At 48.5% G+C, this 17,541-nt stretch overlaps 1 protein-coding gene and 1 non-coding gene across 29 annotated transcripts in view; one reads left to right on the top strand and one right to left on the bottom strand.

Moving 5' to 3' along the window:
* The window catches only part of DLG2 (discs large MAGUK scaffold protein 2), a 1,429,269-nt gene that overhangs the window by 270,818 nt on the left and 1,140,910 nt on the right, over positions 1 to 17,541 (bottom strand). The window lies entirely within an intron of this gene.
* On the top strand, positions 6,989 to 7,060 carry TRNAK-UUU (transfer RNA lysine (anticodon UUU)). Its single transcript has one exon. It is a non-coding gene; the product is annotated as a tRNA-Lys (tRNA).

Consider the following 17,541-nt stretch of genomic DNA (forward strand, 5'->3'; position numbering starts at 1 on the left):
TCTAGACTCCGGTGGCCAAGCGCATTGAGCCACTGTTGCTCATCACTGGGATCGTCCAAGGGCTCTTTATGGCTCCTGCCTTTGCTGCAAGACATTCCTGGACCCTGAGGTCCTTGACAACTCTAGGCCGATTTCCAACCTCCCTTTTTTAGCAAAGGTGTTAGAGAAGGTTGTATGTGCCCAGCTCGAGAGGGTCTTGGAAGAAACCAGCTATCTTAATTCTTATCAGTCGGGTTTCAGGCCTTGGCATAGCACAGAGACAGCACTGGTTGCTCTGGTGGATGACCTTCTCCGGGACCTTGATGAGGGTAGTGTCCCTCTCTTGGTCCTTTTTAGATCTCTCAGTGGCTTTTGACACTATCGATTGTGCTATCCTTCTGGACCACCTGCATGGATTGGGTATTGGGGGCACTATCTTGCAGTGGTTCCATTCTTACCTTAGCGGGCATGTCCAGTCGGTATGCATTGAGGACAGGTGCTCTGACCCATGGCCACTCCTTAATGGAGTTCCCCAGGGTTCAGTTCTTGCCCCTGTCCTCTTTAACATCTATATGGAGCCGCTGGGTCAGGTCATTTCTCAGTTTGGGGTGAGATTTCATCAATATGCTGATGATACTCAGCTGTATATTGCCATCCCAGACCATTCTGGAGATGCTGTTTCTGTGCTTACTCGATGCCTGGAAGCTGTTACAGTCTGGATGAATCAAAAGAAGCTCAGACTGAATCCCACTCAGACTGAACTACTTTTACTCAGCCCTCGAAGCGGCCAAAAGCTGGACGTGAACCTTGTTTAGATGGGGTGGCGCTGCCCTCAAAGGAGCTTGTTCATGATTTGGGGGTCCTTTTGGACTCGCACCTCCTGCTTGAACAGCAGGTGAAGGCTGCGGCCAGAAGTGCTTTTGCCCAGCTTCATCTGGTTTGCCAATTACGTTCTTTCCTTGATCGGTAGGCATTAATGACAGTGACCCATGCCCTTGTTATCTCCTGCCTTGATTATTGTAACACCCTCTATCTAGGGTTACCTTTGAGGAAAACCGGGAAGCTATAACGGGTCCAGAATGCAGCAGCTCACCTACTCATGGGTGCCAGAAAATATGATAGGGTAACACCTCCCCTGCAGTCATTGCATTGGCTGCCTATTCGCTTCCGAGTTCAATTTAAGGTCCTGGTTCTGACCTTCAAAGCCCTGCAGGGCTTGGCGCCTGTCTACCTACAGACCCGCCTCTCCCATCCAGTTACATCCTGTCCGGTTAGATCATCTCAGATGGCCCTTTTGTTGGTCCCTGATTTCCGAGAGGTTCAGGGCTCTAGGACCCGTGAAAGGGCCTTTTGGTTGCTGCCCCACTTCTTTGGAACTCTCTTCCCCTTCAGATTTGTCAAGCCCCTTCCTTACTAATCTTCAAATCTCTACTGAAGACTTTTCTTTTTTGCCAGGATTTTGCCCTGTAGTTTACCTATTTTTTTTTGTTAGTTACTTTAGTTTTTAATTTAGAATGCAATTTTTAATGTTGCCTTGTTTGCATGTTTTTGTGCACCACCCAGAGTCTTCAGAGTGGGCGGTATATTAAATGTTCCGAATGAATGAATGAATGAATAAAATTCCTTCCTGTGAGCCAGCAGAAAAGGTCTCCATGGGCTGGATCTGCCCCCTGGACCTTGTGTTGTGCAGCCAATCACATAAATGCAGCTGCACAATCTGATGCGACATTCACGATTCCCAGCGGGTGTGGCATCACTATATCTCTGTTTATGATGGAGCAGAATTGCCCCATTGTGCAACACGGCTGGCAATGTTTACACAGACACTTGGGCGACACTCCAACCACCTGCATTGTCTTGTGCACATGCATTGTATGTGAGCCAAAATTGGTAATACTAAGCTGATAGGAACATAGGAACACAGGAAGCTGCCTTCTACCAAATCAGACCTTTGGTCCATCTAACTCAGTACTGTCTACACAGACTGGCAGTGGTATCTCCAGGCTTGCAGGCAGGAGTCTCTCTTTCAGCCCTATCTGTCTGCAAGCACACAGATGCTCTTCCTAGAACAGCCCCATCCCCAAAGAGGAATATCTTACAGTGCTCACTAATGTAGTCTCCCATTCAAATGCAAACCAGGGTGGACCCTGCTTAGTAAAGGGGACAAATCATGCTTGCTCCCACAAGACCAGCACTTCTCTGATCATTTGCTGAGCTACGCAACCTTTTTGCCTGGGTGCATCTTGGTTCTTTGCACTAGTGCAACGTCAGTCTGGATGTTAGCCACCATGTTGCTTTTAAACCAGTGCAGGACAGGCTATCACACCGCAAACCAGGGCAGATCCTGCTTAGCAAAGGGGACAGTTCATCCTTGCTACTACAAGACCAGCTCCTCTCCCCAACTGGACCACCGACCAAGGGGGTCAATGGTCTGGTGCAGTCAAACATTGTTTCCTATGCTCCTATGGGATACTGGGGCCTGGAGGGAAGTTGCTAGAGATCAGCATACCAGCCCTGCAAGATGCTTGAGAGAAAGGCTCATTAAAAGTGCAAGACTCCAAAGATGCAGGTAATGAGGGGGTAAGTAGGTGCTGGAGCTGTACCACTTCAGATGGCAGGCAAGGGCTCCCATAATGGACTCACCCCACAAGAGTTCTGGCTTGGCCTCTGGGTGGAAATCTGTGTCAGGGAGAAGGCTACACTAGAACCTCACTCCCAGACATGCTAGCTTTCAATGTGCAGGCTTTTTAAAAAAATATGAAGGAATATTCAGTCACATCAACGCCGCAGTGCTATTGCTCAGACACTGACTGACAGTCTTCTTCAGAATAAAATTGGAACTGTGTTAATTATACAATTGGAGCAAACCATGAATTTCATCCAGGAGGGAAAAAATGAAACATGACTCTTGAATTGGAAGCCATAAGGGTTTCTTTTGTTTTGAGAGAGAGAGAGAGAGAGAGAGAGAGAGAGAGAGAGAGAGAGAGAGAGAGAGAGAGAGAGAGAGAGAGAGAGAGAAATGGACAAAATAAAGAAGAAAAATCCATAGGGTCTATGCAGCTGGAGCTGGGTGAACTGGGGAAGTGAAAACGTCCGTCTCTACGATGTATATTTTGCATAGAAAAGAGCTGCAAAAGGTTCTGGCTGGTCAGAGCCTGGACAGAGTCATGTAGTAGGAATGGGAGCAAATTAGATGTTCACGTAGGGTGTGGCTTATTTGTTTTATTTTGTTACGCCTGTCTGGCAGCAAGTGAGTGGCTGAGCGAGAGAGCATGTGCACAAGGCCAGTGTGTGGGAGGCAAAGTGAGAGGAACTGTGTAGGAGGGAAAGAGCGAAAGCTGTGTGGGGACCCCGCTGAAAAATGGTGAAGGAACAGTGCAGACAAAGAAAACAACAGCCTGTGTGGAGGGCTGCAAAGATCAGGGATGAAATGATTCTCTTCCCACAATAGATTGGGCAGGCCAGGAGTTTTGTGTGGGAGTGGGAGCAATGGCATGGCTGAGCTGCAAAAGGCATTCTGCATCAATACAGAGGGGAAAAGACTTACATTTTTATAGGTGGCCGGGGGGGGGGAGTTCCAGATGGGGACAGAAGAAGCTGAGAGCACACGAGGGAGGATGAGAGGTGAGGTGAGGTGAGGTGAGGTGAAAGAGGCCCTCGCTCAGTGGCAGAACACCTGCTCTGCATGCAGAGGAGAGCTGGTCTTGTGGTAGCAAGCATGACTTGTCCCTTTAGCTAAGCAGGGCCCACCCTGGTTGCATATAAATGGGAGACTTGATGTGTGAGCACTGTAAGATATTCCCCTCAGGGGATGGAGCCACTCTGGGAAGAACATCTGAGGTTCCATGTTCCTTCCCTGGCAGCACCTCAAAGACAGGGCTGAGAGAGATTCCTGCCTGCAACCTTGGAGAAGCCACTGCCAGTCTGTGAAGACAATACTGAGCTAGATAGACCAATGGTCTGAGTCAGCATATGGCAGCTTCCTAGGTTCCTATGCAGAGGGTACCAAGTCCATCCCTGACATCTTCAGGCAGGAGTGGGCAAGACCCTTTCCAGGAACCCTGGAGAGCCACTGCTGGCCCCTGGAATACTGCGCCAAGGGGACCAACGCCTGACCAGCTTCATATGTTCACATGGCACGGCAGAATCAAGCCACAGTATCTACAGAAACAAGGGCTAGCATTGCCAGAGAGCATCCAGAGCTACTGGTGCACAGTTCAGAGGACACTTTGCTCAGGACGTGGATGTCCAGAAATTGCATCGTTAGCTGGCTGAGGCTGAAACGGAGCGATCACCCTGAAGAGAAGGGGAGGAAGCAGACAGGTGGAGGAAAGAGCAGGTGGAAGTGGTGGAGGGAAGTGGGTGGAAGAAGAGGATGGAAGTGGAGGAGGAAGCAGTGGTGCAGGAAAGGGCAGAATGGAAGTAGAGGGAAGAGGATAGTAAACCAGGCAGAGGGGCTCCAGCACAGAGCATTCAATGAATCTCCGATTGGCCCAATAAATTCTGCAGGATATGCCTAGGGTTTTGTTGTTCTTGTTTTTGGAAATGAACAGATTATTTCTGAGGCCGTTTGAGGCAGATGGGAGACAGTTCACTCATCTCTAATTCTGACACCTATACCAATGATGTGAACGAAGGAATTTACTGATGTTGCATTAGTTGTAATATTTCTGCGAGTCAGGGGGAAAGGACAACAAACTACACAGAGCTTGGCCCTTTAAAGGGTCCACAAGCATCGGCCGCCCTCGACCCAAATGTAGCTATGCGCTCACAGAGGGCTAGAAAGCTCTTGAGAGGTTTAGCATGCTGGACACCCCCCTCCAGGCCTAGCCCGTCTACTAGGCAGGCCTGGACGGTCGCCTAGGAAACCAGCACTTGGGGAGCACTAAATTCCCCCCATTCCCTCTCCAAGCAACCACTGCTGTGTCTGACTTGCAGGGAGTGTCCTTTGGCTCTCCGCCCTGGAGGGCAAGAGGAGGGAGGTGTGTGTGGTAAGAGCGAGTGGGCAAAAAACACTCGTGCCTTGCTTGGCTTGCTGTCTCCCTGGCCCAAACTCTCTCCTGTCCTGGTCAATTAGCAACCTGCGTGGCTCAAGTTAAAGATGGGCCTCTGCACTTCTTGGCTGGAGGGGGGTGGCCATAGTCAAATTTTGAGGCGATTCTCACGATCGCCAAAAAGCGGGCTAAGGGAGCCCGCTTTCTGGCGACCGTGAGAACCTCTGGGGTTGCAGGTGAGCCCAGTTGCTCTCAAGAAGGTTACCTGCTTACAGAGCCCTCCCCTAAGCCCAGCATAGCAGAGTGAGTGCTCCGCTAACCTAGGCTCTATGATCCTCTATGATTGTGTGTTGCTGTGGTGCAGCTCCGTGGCGCGACAACTCACGAGGAGACCCCCGACCGAGAGGCTAAAAAATCAGCCTCCCCGCTCGGGGGTCTCTCCAGCATGCTCTGTGCACTTGCGCAGAGCATGCTGGAACTTCCAGGGGCCACGCGGCCCCCAATCCCCACAGCCCTCACTGGCTACGTGATGGAGCCAGCAGTTGTGTGGGCAGCCAATCCGGCCGCCCAAGGCTGCAGCTTCCTTGTGTGCGGGGAGAGCAGGCTAAGAGAGAGCACTCTCCCCGCTAACTCTCTTGAGGCGGGTCTCACTGATCGTGAGACCTGCCTCTTTGCCTGGGGCACTTGAGACCCCGTGGCTGGCCCTGCTGTACCCAATACAGAATTCTGTGCTTGTGTAGAACTGTAGGGCATACCCAGCCTTACTCATAAGAAGGATTCGATCCAAGAACCCGACAGTTCTTTCTGGGCACAGTTGCAAGAGGGGCTTTAGTTTGGTTTTTCTTAGAAGTTCCACCACCAGTGCTGTTCTTAGAGACAGGTTGTGGGTATTCCCTACCTTACCAAATCCAGAGCAGGAGGGCATGTCCCCACAGCCAGGGTCCCTGAGGTCAGCCTCAGGGGCTTGAGCTGGAGCCCTCGGTGCAGCAGCAGCAACAGACCCAGCTCTGTTGGTCATCCTGAGCCAGAAAGTCAGCCTCCTGTATTTACACGAAGCCTGGTCAATCGAGAGGTTTTGCGTTGCCTGCACATCACCAGGGCTGGCTAGCTGGCTGACAGCCTCCCGTTGTGCTTGCGCCAGAAGCAAAGTTGCACAAGCGCAAGAAGATTGCAAAGCTGTGTGACATGATAGGGACTTTCGGAATGGCTCTCTTGTGCTGCGGTGCAATAAATGAGGTGTGCTACAGGTTGTGCAACCACCTCAAGTGGCACAGTGGGGAAATGCTTGACGAACAAGCAGAAGGTTGCCGGTTCTAATCCCCACTGGTACTAGATCGGGCAGCAGCGATATAGGAAGATGCTGAAAGGCATCATCTCCTACTGCGCGGGAAGAGGCAATGGTAAACCCCTCCTGTCTTCTACCAAAGACAACCACAGGGCTCTGTGGGCGTCAGGCGTCGAAATTGACTTGGTGGCACACTTTACTTTACAGGTTGTGCACCTGTTCTGCGTCCAGACATAGCACAACTGTATTATGTTTGTTTATAATTCAACAAAATTATTTATTTATTTATTTATTAAATAAATAACAATTAAAAATCCTCTTTATTATTTATTTTCCTATGTAATCCGCTTTGGAAACTTTTGTTGAAACTTTTGTATATAAATATTAGTAATAATACTAAATTAATAATAACAACAACAACAATAACTACTAGCTAGCACAATACACAGGAACACAGGAAGCTGCCATATACTGAGTCAGAGCATAGGTCCATTTAGCTCAGTACTGTCTACACAGAGCAGCAGCAGGCATCTCTCTCAGCCCTATCTTGGAGATGCCAGGGAGGGAGCTTGAAACCTTCTGCTCTTCCCAGAGCAGCTCCATCCCCTGAGGGGAATATCTTGTAGTGCTCACACTTCTAGTCTCCCATTCATATGCAACCAGGGTGGACCCTGCTTAGCTAAGGGGACAAGTCATGCTTGCTACCAGAAGACCAGCAGTCCTTTGGGATGGGGCTGTAGCTCATTGGTAGAGCATCTGCTTTTTATGCAGAAGGTCCCAGGTTCAATCCCTGGCAGCATCTCCAGGTAGGGCTGAAAAGGACACCTGCCTGAAACCTTGAAGAGCTGCTGCCAGTCAATGTAGACAATATTGAGCTATATGGACCAATGGTCTGACTCGGTACAAGGTAGCTTCCTTTGCTTCTGTGTTCCCATATCCTTGTACAGTGCAGCTTTCGTCTCGACCAGTGTTCTCTCTAATTTTTTAATTTTAATTTAATTTAACTGAGCGGACATCAAAAAATACGTGAGCGTGCACACACACACATGCCTTAGAGGGAACCCTGGTCTGGATTATGGCCAATGTAGACTGCCTGAAGAAAGTTCCGAGGCTGAGTACAGACAGTCCTCGGCTGCCTTCCCCCGTTCCTCAGGGAATAGGTTTTCCAACTCAAGTTTCAAACGTTTCTATCCCTAGCCTAGCAAACTGTTTTTGAAATGAGTGGGTGTTTCAGAAACAGCCATGGGGGTCAAAAATTCCTCTTGGGAAGCCCAAGCCTCCAAGATGAGCCCAAGCAGCTCTTTGGCTTCCAGCCCACAACACTAACCCTTTCAGGCTGTGAGGACAAACATGATACCAATTATAAAATTATATTTTATAGAATGTGGTGTTTGGGAGGAGGTGAGGATGAGAGTTCAGGGCCTGGTGACTCACTGTGTGAGATATATTGATGAGTCACACACACACACACACACACACGACCTCAGATTGGTTCAGAACAGACAGAGCTATTTCCCACCAAAATTGTGGAAGATCTGTCAGGACCTATTTCAAGACTGAAACAAAGATCTCCTTGAGAGTAAGAGGCACAAGAAGCCACTGCTGGCCCCACCACCACTTGGGACCAAGGGGAGCCAATCACCCCTGAGAGACGGCCTGAAGTCTAGCAAATGTTGATGTATTCATGAGCCCTGGCCTAACTCTGGACCCTCGACCATCAGCACTGTCTCTCCCAGGGCCTCAAGAACAGAAGAGTTGATGGGCCTTGCTGCTATCTGGTGCTGACAATGTAGCACTATTTTGCTTGTCCAAGGCCTCCCCTGACTCCACCCTCTTCAGGAAAAAGAGGTCAACATCTCCCCTGGAACAAGGCCCTTCTGAGGATGGGAGAAGGTCTGGTGCTTCTGGGCTCACTACAAAACCCTCTGCCTTCTTGCTGGTGGTGCCTCAGTTCCCCAAGGCAGCTCTGCAAATCCAGCCTCCTTGCTGAGCGAGGCCTTCAGACTCCCTACCTTGTTCCAAGTTGCCTAGTTTTAACTTTTAAAACTAGTTTCCTAGTTCTAACTTTTTAAATTTTAATTGTTGAAATGTTTTAATCTTTTATTGGCTGTTTTTATTGTTTTGTAAACCGCCCAGAGAACTTCCGTTTTGGGCGGTATAGAACTATATTAAATAAATACATACATACATACATACATAATTAAATAAATAAATTTCCAAACCCAATCACGTTAATTCGGATGCCATCTTTCCCAAAATCGAGTCCCATCCCCCCAACCCCCCTGAGCCTCCCACCAACCTCTCTCCTCCCTCACAACCTCTCTCACGGGCGTCCTTATATTTTCCTTCTATTCCCTCCCATCAGCCACCAACCAACCCCCCCCGCCCCCCCATGACCGACAGGAACAGGAGGGAAGCACAGAGGGACGTCGCCATCTCCTCCCTTCTTCCCCTGCTGCTGCTCTGGCAATGGTCCAAGTGATGGGGAAAGAGAGTGGGAAGAGCCTGGCTGGCTTCCAGCACCAAGGGGAGAGGGGATAGACGAAGGTGTCGCAGAGCCCAAGAAAGAGGTGCCAAAAGCTGCCTTGTCCCACCCACCCACCCACCCCCCGTGCTGGGGGCCAGTCGCCTTTCAGAACGGAATCTTGCAAGCTTTGTCAGGGGTGTGTGAGTTGACCCCCCTCTCCTCTCTTGCTTCTTGCAAGCTTTGCAGAGAGTGAGATGAGAGGCGCTCCTTTGAAGGCTTGCCAGGTCAGAGCGGACCCCAAGAGCAGATCCTTTGGCAACAGGACCTTCTGCACGATCCCCAACACACGTTGAGGTCATCTGGGGAGGTCCGTCTCCAGTTCCCAATGGTTCGTTTGGTGGCAACTCAGAGGCGGGCCTTCTCTGGAGCTGCTCCTGGGCTGTGGAATGCACTCCCAGCAGAAATCCGTAATTCGAGATCATTACTGTCCTTCAGGAGAGCCCATAAAACCTCTCGGTTTGGCCTGGCCTTCCAGGGTTTTAAATGACTGAAAATTTGTTTTTAAATGGTTGCTCTGGTTCTCCAGGGTTTTTTAGCTGTTGAATTGTCTAATTGGTTTTATTCTGTTTAACAGTTTTGATTTTAACCGTTAACTGGTTTTAATTGTTTTTACCTTGTTGTAAACCGCCCTGAGCCACTTTGGAAGGGCGGTATATAAATCGAACAAATCAATCAATAATAAATAAATAAACAGGAGAGGGTGGGGTGTTGATACCTGCCAGAAGGAGAGCAGGGCTTGTGGTAGCAAGCACGACTTGTCCCCTTGGCTAAACAGGGTCCATCCTGGTTTGCATATGAATGGGAGACTACGTGTGTGAGCACTGTAAGATATTTCCTACTCTGAGAAGAGCACCTGCCTGCTTGCATGAAGAAGGTTCCAAGTTCCCTCCCTGGCAGAATCTCCAGACAGGGCTGAGAGAAACTCCTGCCTGTAACCTTGGAGAAACCGCTGCCAGTCTGGGTAGACAATGTTGAGCTAGATGGACAAAGGGTCTGACTCAGTAGAAGGCAGCATCCGACATTTCTGTGCTTCCTATTTGCTTTCACTTGGTTTGCTGCTTAAAAGAAAGGAAGACAGAATATGGACAATGTTGTTTGCCTTCTTCAATTAATGCTCCTAAATAAACAGTAACAAAGCTTTTCTTTCAACTTTATAACAAATAGTCCTCCTAGGTCATTTGATTATGACATTTTTCTAACCCTCCTCTCTTTCCATCATGGAACTCAAAGCAGAGAGCTGGTCTTGTGGTAGAAAGCATGGATTGTCCCCTTTGCTAAGCAGGGCCTGCCCTGGTTTGCATTTGAATGGGAGACTACATGTGTGAGCACTGTAAGATATTCCCTTCAGGGGATGGGACCGCTCTGGGGAAAGTACCTGAATGCTTGCATGCAGAAGGTTCCAAGTTCCCTCCCTGGCCTCTCTAGTTGGGGCTGGGAAAGACTCCTGCCTGCAACCTTGGAGAAGCTGCTGCCAGTCTGTGAAGACAATACTGAGCTAGAAAGACCAAGGGTCTGACTCAGTAGAAGGCAGTTTCCCATGTTCCTATGGGTCAGACAGACCCAAAGAGTGGCCGGAGTCCCAGTGATCTTCTGCCTGAGGTAACTGCCTTGCCTTGCCTCTGTCCCTGAAGAGAATCAGTTAGATACTTGTGGATAGATGAAATAAGGGTTGTCTGTAGACAAACAAAGGAGAAGCTGAGATCGTCTCTGGCTCGGACTAAAAACCAACGCAGACAATGACACAGAGGGCTGAAAAGCTTCGCTCTCATTTTATTTCTGATTCATTTAGCTTTCAGATTTGTAGACCATCCCAAACTTCCATCTCTGCTCATTTGAGATGGGCATTACAAGCAGCCAGAGTTCATTGCAAGCAGGCAGAGTTGTACCCCTGGCCCTCTCCACCCCCAGCACAGTACCTCCAGTGACTGTTGCTGGTGTCTATCTTATGTTTCTTTTTAGATTGTGAACCCTTTGGGGACAGGGAGCCATCTTATTTATTTATTGTTTCTCTGTGTAAACCGCCCTGAGCCATTTTTGGAAGAGCGGTATAGAAATCAATCAATCAATCAAATAAAAACATACATACACCTGCCTACGGATATAACTGGGACTGTTTTTAGTTGTAGAGATGTTCATAACGTTTGGCCCACATGGATTTTACGCTGGATGGTGGGTTTATGTGAACTTCAGTTATTTGGTTCCTATACAGTTCATAAAGTAGCATGCTCCAGTATGAACTGGCACGGCTGCATATCTTGCCCCAGAATGCCATAAACCAAGTCTACTAGTATTTTTGCTCGGACCAGTTTCTATTAGTGGATGGGCATATAATGCATCAGGACGCTGCTGTTCAGATTACATTCCATCAAGGCTTTCATCGTCCAAAGGCCAAACCAATACTAACCTTGTGCTGCCACCTGGTGGAATGAGGGTGGAAATAAAGAATGAAATGAAAACAAGGGCTATGCAAATCAGCACCTATTCCAGAGTCTTTCTCGGTTAGGCCTGGGGGCCAGAAGCAGGCCCCCCATCACCCAGAAGTGTGGCTCCCTAAAGGGAAACAGAATCCTTTTGAGCCCCTGCACCATCTTGGAAGGTGTGCACAGAGTGCTGAGAAGTATAGCTCTTCCCAGCACTTTCCCTACAGAGCTCTTAAGACAGGGCTCCATCTCCCTTAAAGGGCCCTCCCAGCACTGAGAAATGATGCAGTACTGTGTGGAGATCAGCACAGTGAGCAATGGTGCTCAGGGTTAGGGTTTCCCTTCCTCTCCCTCCAGCATGGGGGAGAAAGGGAAATAAATGCACCCAGCTGGCTGGGAATGAGGCGAGGCTATGACACCTGCAGCTTTTTATTTTAGAAAATAGACAACTGTGGGGAGACATGTCTATAAAATCATGCATGGTGTGGAGAAGGTGGACAGAGAGAATTTTGTCTCCCCACACACAACACTAGAACCAGGGGTCATCCCATGAAATTGACTGCTATGAAATTTAGGACCAACAAACAGAAGTACTTTTTCAAACAACACATAATCCACTTGTAGGATTCTCTGCCACAAGATATGGTGACAGCCAGCAACCTGGATGGCTTGAAGAGGGGTTTGGATAACTTCATGGAGGAGAGGTCTCTCAACGGCTATTAGTTGGAGGGCTATAGGCCACCTCCAGCCTCAAAGACGGGATGCCTCTGAATACCAGTTGCAGGGGAGTCGCAGCAGGAGAGAGGGCATACCCTCAGGTCCTGCTTGTGGGCTTCCAGAGGCATCTGGTGGGCCACTGTGATAAACAGGATGCTGGACTAGATAGACCTCCTTGGGTCTGATCAAGCAGGGCTGTTCTTATGTTCTAATGGACTCTGGAAGGCTCACACCGGCCTTCCGGCGATCGGGCCACACCCACGTGCATGTGATGGCATGCACAAAGGGCATCACTGGCGCGTGCGGTGCACACATGGTGGGGCCACCAGGGGTGAGGCAGAACCGGGGCCTCTGTTCCCTGGCTCCACCACGGGCTCTCACATTGCAGGCCATTTTGCCAAATTGGCCCCAGCTTTAAAAAAATAGTGACAACCACTTACCTATTCTACCTGAGGGCTGCTCCAGAGGGGCCTGTGATTCAATCTGACAAATTGAGGGATGATTTTCCACTTTGCTTCAGCCGGATTTAAAGTGGCTGCTTTGTTTCGGGCCTGGCACTGGGATCCCTTTATTTATTTATATACCATCCTATATAAAATCTCAGGGCGGTTTAGAATCTAAACACGCAGCAGCTAAAAAACCCCAAACCATATAAAACAGATTAAAATTACTGTAAATGGAACTTCAACACACCATAAACTAAAAAGCCTGATGAAACGGGTGTGTTTTCTAAAGTTGTTTAAAAACAACCAGGGATGTGGTGGGGGGTCGGGGTGGTTATTGCACAGAAATATCCCAAGCAACATTCCAACATCCTTTGCAAGCAGTAACCTCTGTGATTCTTGATGCCACCTGATCTTTGGGTGATATTTCCCCCTGGCAATTTTAAAACAGTATCTTGAAGACACTTCTATGTCAGTGAGGCTTCTCCAGTATCCTTTGAGTTTCCCAGTGTCACTGGGTTCTTTTAGTGGTTTCTCCCCTCTATGTTTTTTATGCTGGTATTATGATCTTTTACTGCTGAAATTGTTTTTGCTTTAATTGAATTTGTACTGATGTATTCTTTTAATTTTTGTTTGCTGCCTCGAGTTTGCAGAGAAAGGTGAGGCATACTTGAAAAAAAAGATAAACAAATAGACGAAAGTCAAACTCAACATGGAGCTCACTGACTGATCTTGGGCCAGTCATTCCCTCTTAGCCTAACCTACCCCACAGAGTTGTTGTTAGGAAAAAGGAGGAGAGGGGAGAACCATGTACACCACCATGGCCTCCTTAGAGGAAAGGCAGGATGAAAAAGTAAATGTTATGCTTGCTAGACTAGGAGCAATGGACAAAACTGGAGTGAGGTTAACTCCTGAGGCTAGCTCATGGCAGATGATAAAGCCTGCAGTTCTGGGTGGCCAGATTGTACCGGCTCTGTCACGGAGCCAGTGGGGGCTGCGGGGATCAGGAGCCACAAGTTCCAGGATGCCCAGCACAAGCGCAAGGGGCATTCTGGAGAGACCCCCCCAAGGCCAGCAAAAAATGAGGTTTACGGAGTGCTCATTTAAGGGAAGGGAGAATTAGGTGGGCTAAACGCCTTGGAACCACCAGGCTCGCCCGCAAGCTCGGTGGTCCCCATGATCTAGGTTCCCATGGGCTAGGCTCCCATAGCCTGCTTTCTACTGATCATGGGCATAGCTTCCCTGTCTCATTGTCCCTAAATATACCTTTACTTTTCTTGCTAGAAGCAAATACCTGCCATTCACTCCTGTGGGCTGTGCATTGGATCCAACCACGGCAATGAGTCCTGCTTCCAGCTCAGGCCTGGCCTCCATGGGAAGGACCCTCTACACACACACACACACACACACACACACACACACACACACACACACACTCATTGTTTTGCCAGTTAATACAGACAATTGGTCCTGCAGTATTTTACTAAAGCCAGGGCAGCATAGATTTGGTCCTTCCTATTACTCCCATGGAGTTATTTGGGTGGAGAACAAGGGGAGTTGGGAGGGCCCAATCCAGTGGTACACCACTCAGATACCCCAATGGGCCAGAACCAACCATGATTTGGGACCAAGGTAAAATGTTTTGCATGTTAATGATTACATTAACATTAATGTAACCGTTAATATAAAAGGCAGGAGAGCTGGTTTTGTGGTAGCAAGCATGACTTGTCCCCTTAGCTAAGCAGGGTCCACCCCGATTGCATATGAATGGGAGACTTAAGTGTGAGCACTGTAAGATATTCCACATTAGGGGATGAAGCTGCTCTGGGAAGAGCATCTAGGTTCCAAGTTCCCTCCCTGGCAGCATCTCCAAGATAGGGCTGAGAAAGATTCCTGCAGCCAGTCTGTGTAGACAATACTGACCTAGATGGACCTATGGTCCGACTCAATATATGGCAGCTTCCTATGTTCCTAATTATTAAATATAAATGAAAGCAATTATTAGTTACCCGCAGAATGAGGACTGAAGAGGAGGCTGCAAGCAACCTTCCCTTCTCCCAGCCCCTTGTGCACTTTCAAAGCTCGGAAAGGTTAATTCTGAAAGGGGTTTGAACCCCCACCAGGGCCATGGGGCAAGGCAGCATTTTGCACCTCCCCTCGGGCAGCACAAAACATTGGGCCACCTCTGGGACCAGAAAAAAAGGCCCCCGGGGCCTAGTGTTGTATGGGCCTGGACCAATCCATTCTGTGCAAGATTCTGAGTGTGTAGGACAGGGCTGCTCAACTTCGGCCCTCCTGCAGATGTTGGCCTACAATTCCCATAATCCCTGGCTATTGGCCACTGTGGCTGGGGATTATGGGAGTTGTAGTTCAAAAACAGCTGGGGGGCCTAAGTTGAGCAGGCCTGGTGTAGGACGACAGGCCGGGGGCTGGTTTTGCCAATATATTGTTCAATGATCTTTAGATTATCATACTGAGTAGAGCATCTGCTTTGCATGCAGCAGGTCCCAGGTTCAATCCCTGGCATCATCTCCAGGTAAGGCTGGGAGAGACTCCTGCCTGAAACTTTGGAGAGCTGCTACCAGTCAGGGTAGACAATACTGAGTGAGGAGGATCAATGGTCTGACTCAGTAAAAGGCAGCTCCCTAGGTTCCCAAAGCTTGCGAGATACTGACTGTGTATGACTACAGTCCTGGGGTTGGTTTTGTCCCAACATAGCTCAGCCATCGTTAGACTAGCCTACTGCTTGTCAGTGTGGCCATGCACTCACTCAACTAGCCAACTTAGTCCTGGCTTCGGGACTCAAAAGTCCCTTGCATGAGACAAAGCTGGAATGCTGGGCTTATGCTGTGTAACCTCCTGCTTCCCACGCAAAAAAAAAGGTTCCCAACTTCAAGCTCCCAGATGATGTTGGACTACAACTCCCATTATCCATGGCCTTTGTGGCAGGGGATGATGGGTGTTGTAGTCCAACATCCTCCAAGGACCTGAGAATTGGGAACTCCTGTCCTAAAGCAATTTCTCAGAGACCAAGAACACCTCCAGGAAGTGCCTGGACTGTACCACTTCACATTGCTACTAGGGGGCTGCATAGGAACAGAGGAAGCTGCCTTCTACCGTGTCAGACCCTTGGTCCATCTAGCTCAGTATCATCTACACAGACTGGCAGCGGCTTCTTCAAGGTTGCAGGCAGGAGTCTCTCACAGCCCTATCTTGGAGATGCCAGGGAGGGAACCTGGAACATAGGAACATAGGAAACTGCCATATACTGAGTCAGACCATTGGTCTATCTAGCTCAGTATTGTCTTCACAGAATGGCAGCGGCTTCTCCAAGGTTGCAGGCAGGAGTCTCTCTCAGCCCTATCTTGGAGAAGCCAGGTAGAGAACTTGGAATCTAGATGCTCTTCCCAGAGCCACTTCCTCCCTTGAGGGGAATATCTTGCAGTGCTCACACATCAAGTCTCCCATTCATATGCAACCAGGGCAGACCCTGCTTAGCTATGGGGACAAGTCATGCTTGCTACCACAAGCCCAGAGCGACTCCATCCCCTAAGGGGAATATCTTCCAGTGCTCACACATGTAGTCTCCCATTCAAATACAAGCCAGGGTGGAACCTGCTTAGCAAAGGGGGCAATTCATGCTTTCTGCCACAAGACCACCTCTCCTCCCCTAAATGCATGCTTGAACACTTCCCTCTTATGTACAACCTTTGCACACAAAAGGCTGGCAAATCACAAAGAATGGCTCCAAACTACTGTATTAAACTGAATCCAAGACCAGGTTTCTTCCAAGTTCTTCAGTGTTAGACATTGGGGGAATGTCTTAAGTTTAGGGTCCTCTTTCTCTGGGATAAGTAGTATAACATATATTTAACTCATTTTGTTTTAAGGGGATCATCTTAAATTCAGGGTCATCTTCAATTTGGGTAAATACGGTAAATAAGGTAATTAAATTCCCAGTTTGGGGAGAAGAGCTGGTCTTGCAGTAGCAAACATGAATTGTCCTCGTTCCTAAGCGGAGTCCCCCTTGGTTTGAATTTGGATGGGCAACTACATGTGAGCACTGCAAGACAGGCCCCTTAGGGGATGGGTTCATAGCTCAATGAAAGAGCATCTGCATACTTGCATGCAGAAGGTCCCAGGTTCAATCCCTGGCAGCATCTCCAGGTAGGGCTGGGAGACACTCCTGGAGAAACTGCTGCCAGTCAGTGTAGACAACTGTGAGCTAGATGGACCAACAGTCTGATTAGGCATAAGGCAGCTTCCTATATTCCTATGGAAGCAAATCTAACCTTTCTTGCTCAAGTGCTTCTGTCAATGGCCTTGCTTCAGTAAATTGTTTAAAGATACTTATCTTTGGAAGAGGCACGCAGGGCTTAATGTGAACGTTTACTTGAGACGGATAAAGGAATAATGCATTTATTATCATTATGTGTGCCTGATTAACTCCAATTGTGCTCCATTCCAAAACTGCTGGGGGAAATACAGGATGCCTAATTGGATTATTGCTTCTATTCTGTCTGACTGATGGAACACAAGACATAATTTTGCATACCCAGACAATGTCAGAGAGCTGGTTTGTCTCCTGTATAGAAGATGACTGCAAAGTAAACACATATTCCTTGGACCCAAGCCAGATATAATGGCCTGCCACCATCGGTGTGCAATCGATGACTGTGACCATAGGTGCAAATTCCCACTGGCCTTTCAGGTGAGAAAATTTATTTATGTATTTATTATTTCTCTATGTAAACCACTTTGGAAACTTTTGTTGGAAAGTGGTTTATAAATATTTGCTGTTGTTGATGAGAACAGAAACCTGCAGCTCCTCCTCACACTGTGAAGCAAACTTGCAAACCAAAGCCTAACCTACTTCACAGGGTTGTTGTGAGGAGACACTTAAGTATGTAGTACTCTGCTTTGGGCTCCTTGGAGGAAGAGCGGGATATAAAATGTAAATAAATAAAATGCTTAGATGCCTCATGTCCAAATGTATGTGCAATGCAAAAATGCACCGAGAGGCACATCGGCAACCAATCTGGACAAAGGGTCCCCAATCCAAAAATGGCATCCATACAAAGAGCTCATATTTTGGGGTGTGTATGGACAGCATGTGGTGGTTTGGTCCAAATTTGGACTGTATTGCCACTCCACGAACCGGTGGGCTGGTCCAACT

This window comes from Hemicordylus capensis, chromosome 3 (assembly GCF_027244095.1).
Source record: "Hemicordylus capensis ecotype Gifberg chromosome 3, rHemCap1.1.pri, whole genome shotgun sequence".
Taxonomy (NCBI): domain Eukaryota; kingdom Metazoa; phylum Chordata; class Lepidosauria; order Squamata; family Cordylidae; genus Hemicordylus; species Hemicordylus capensis.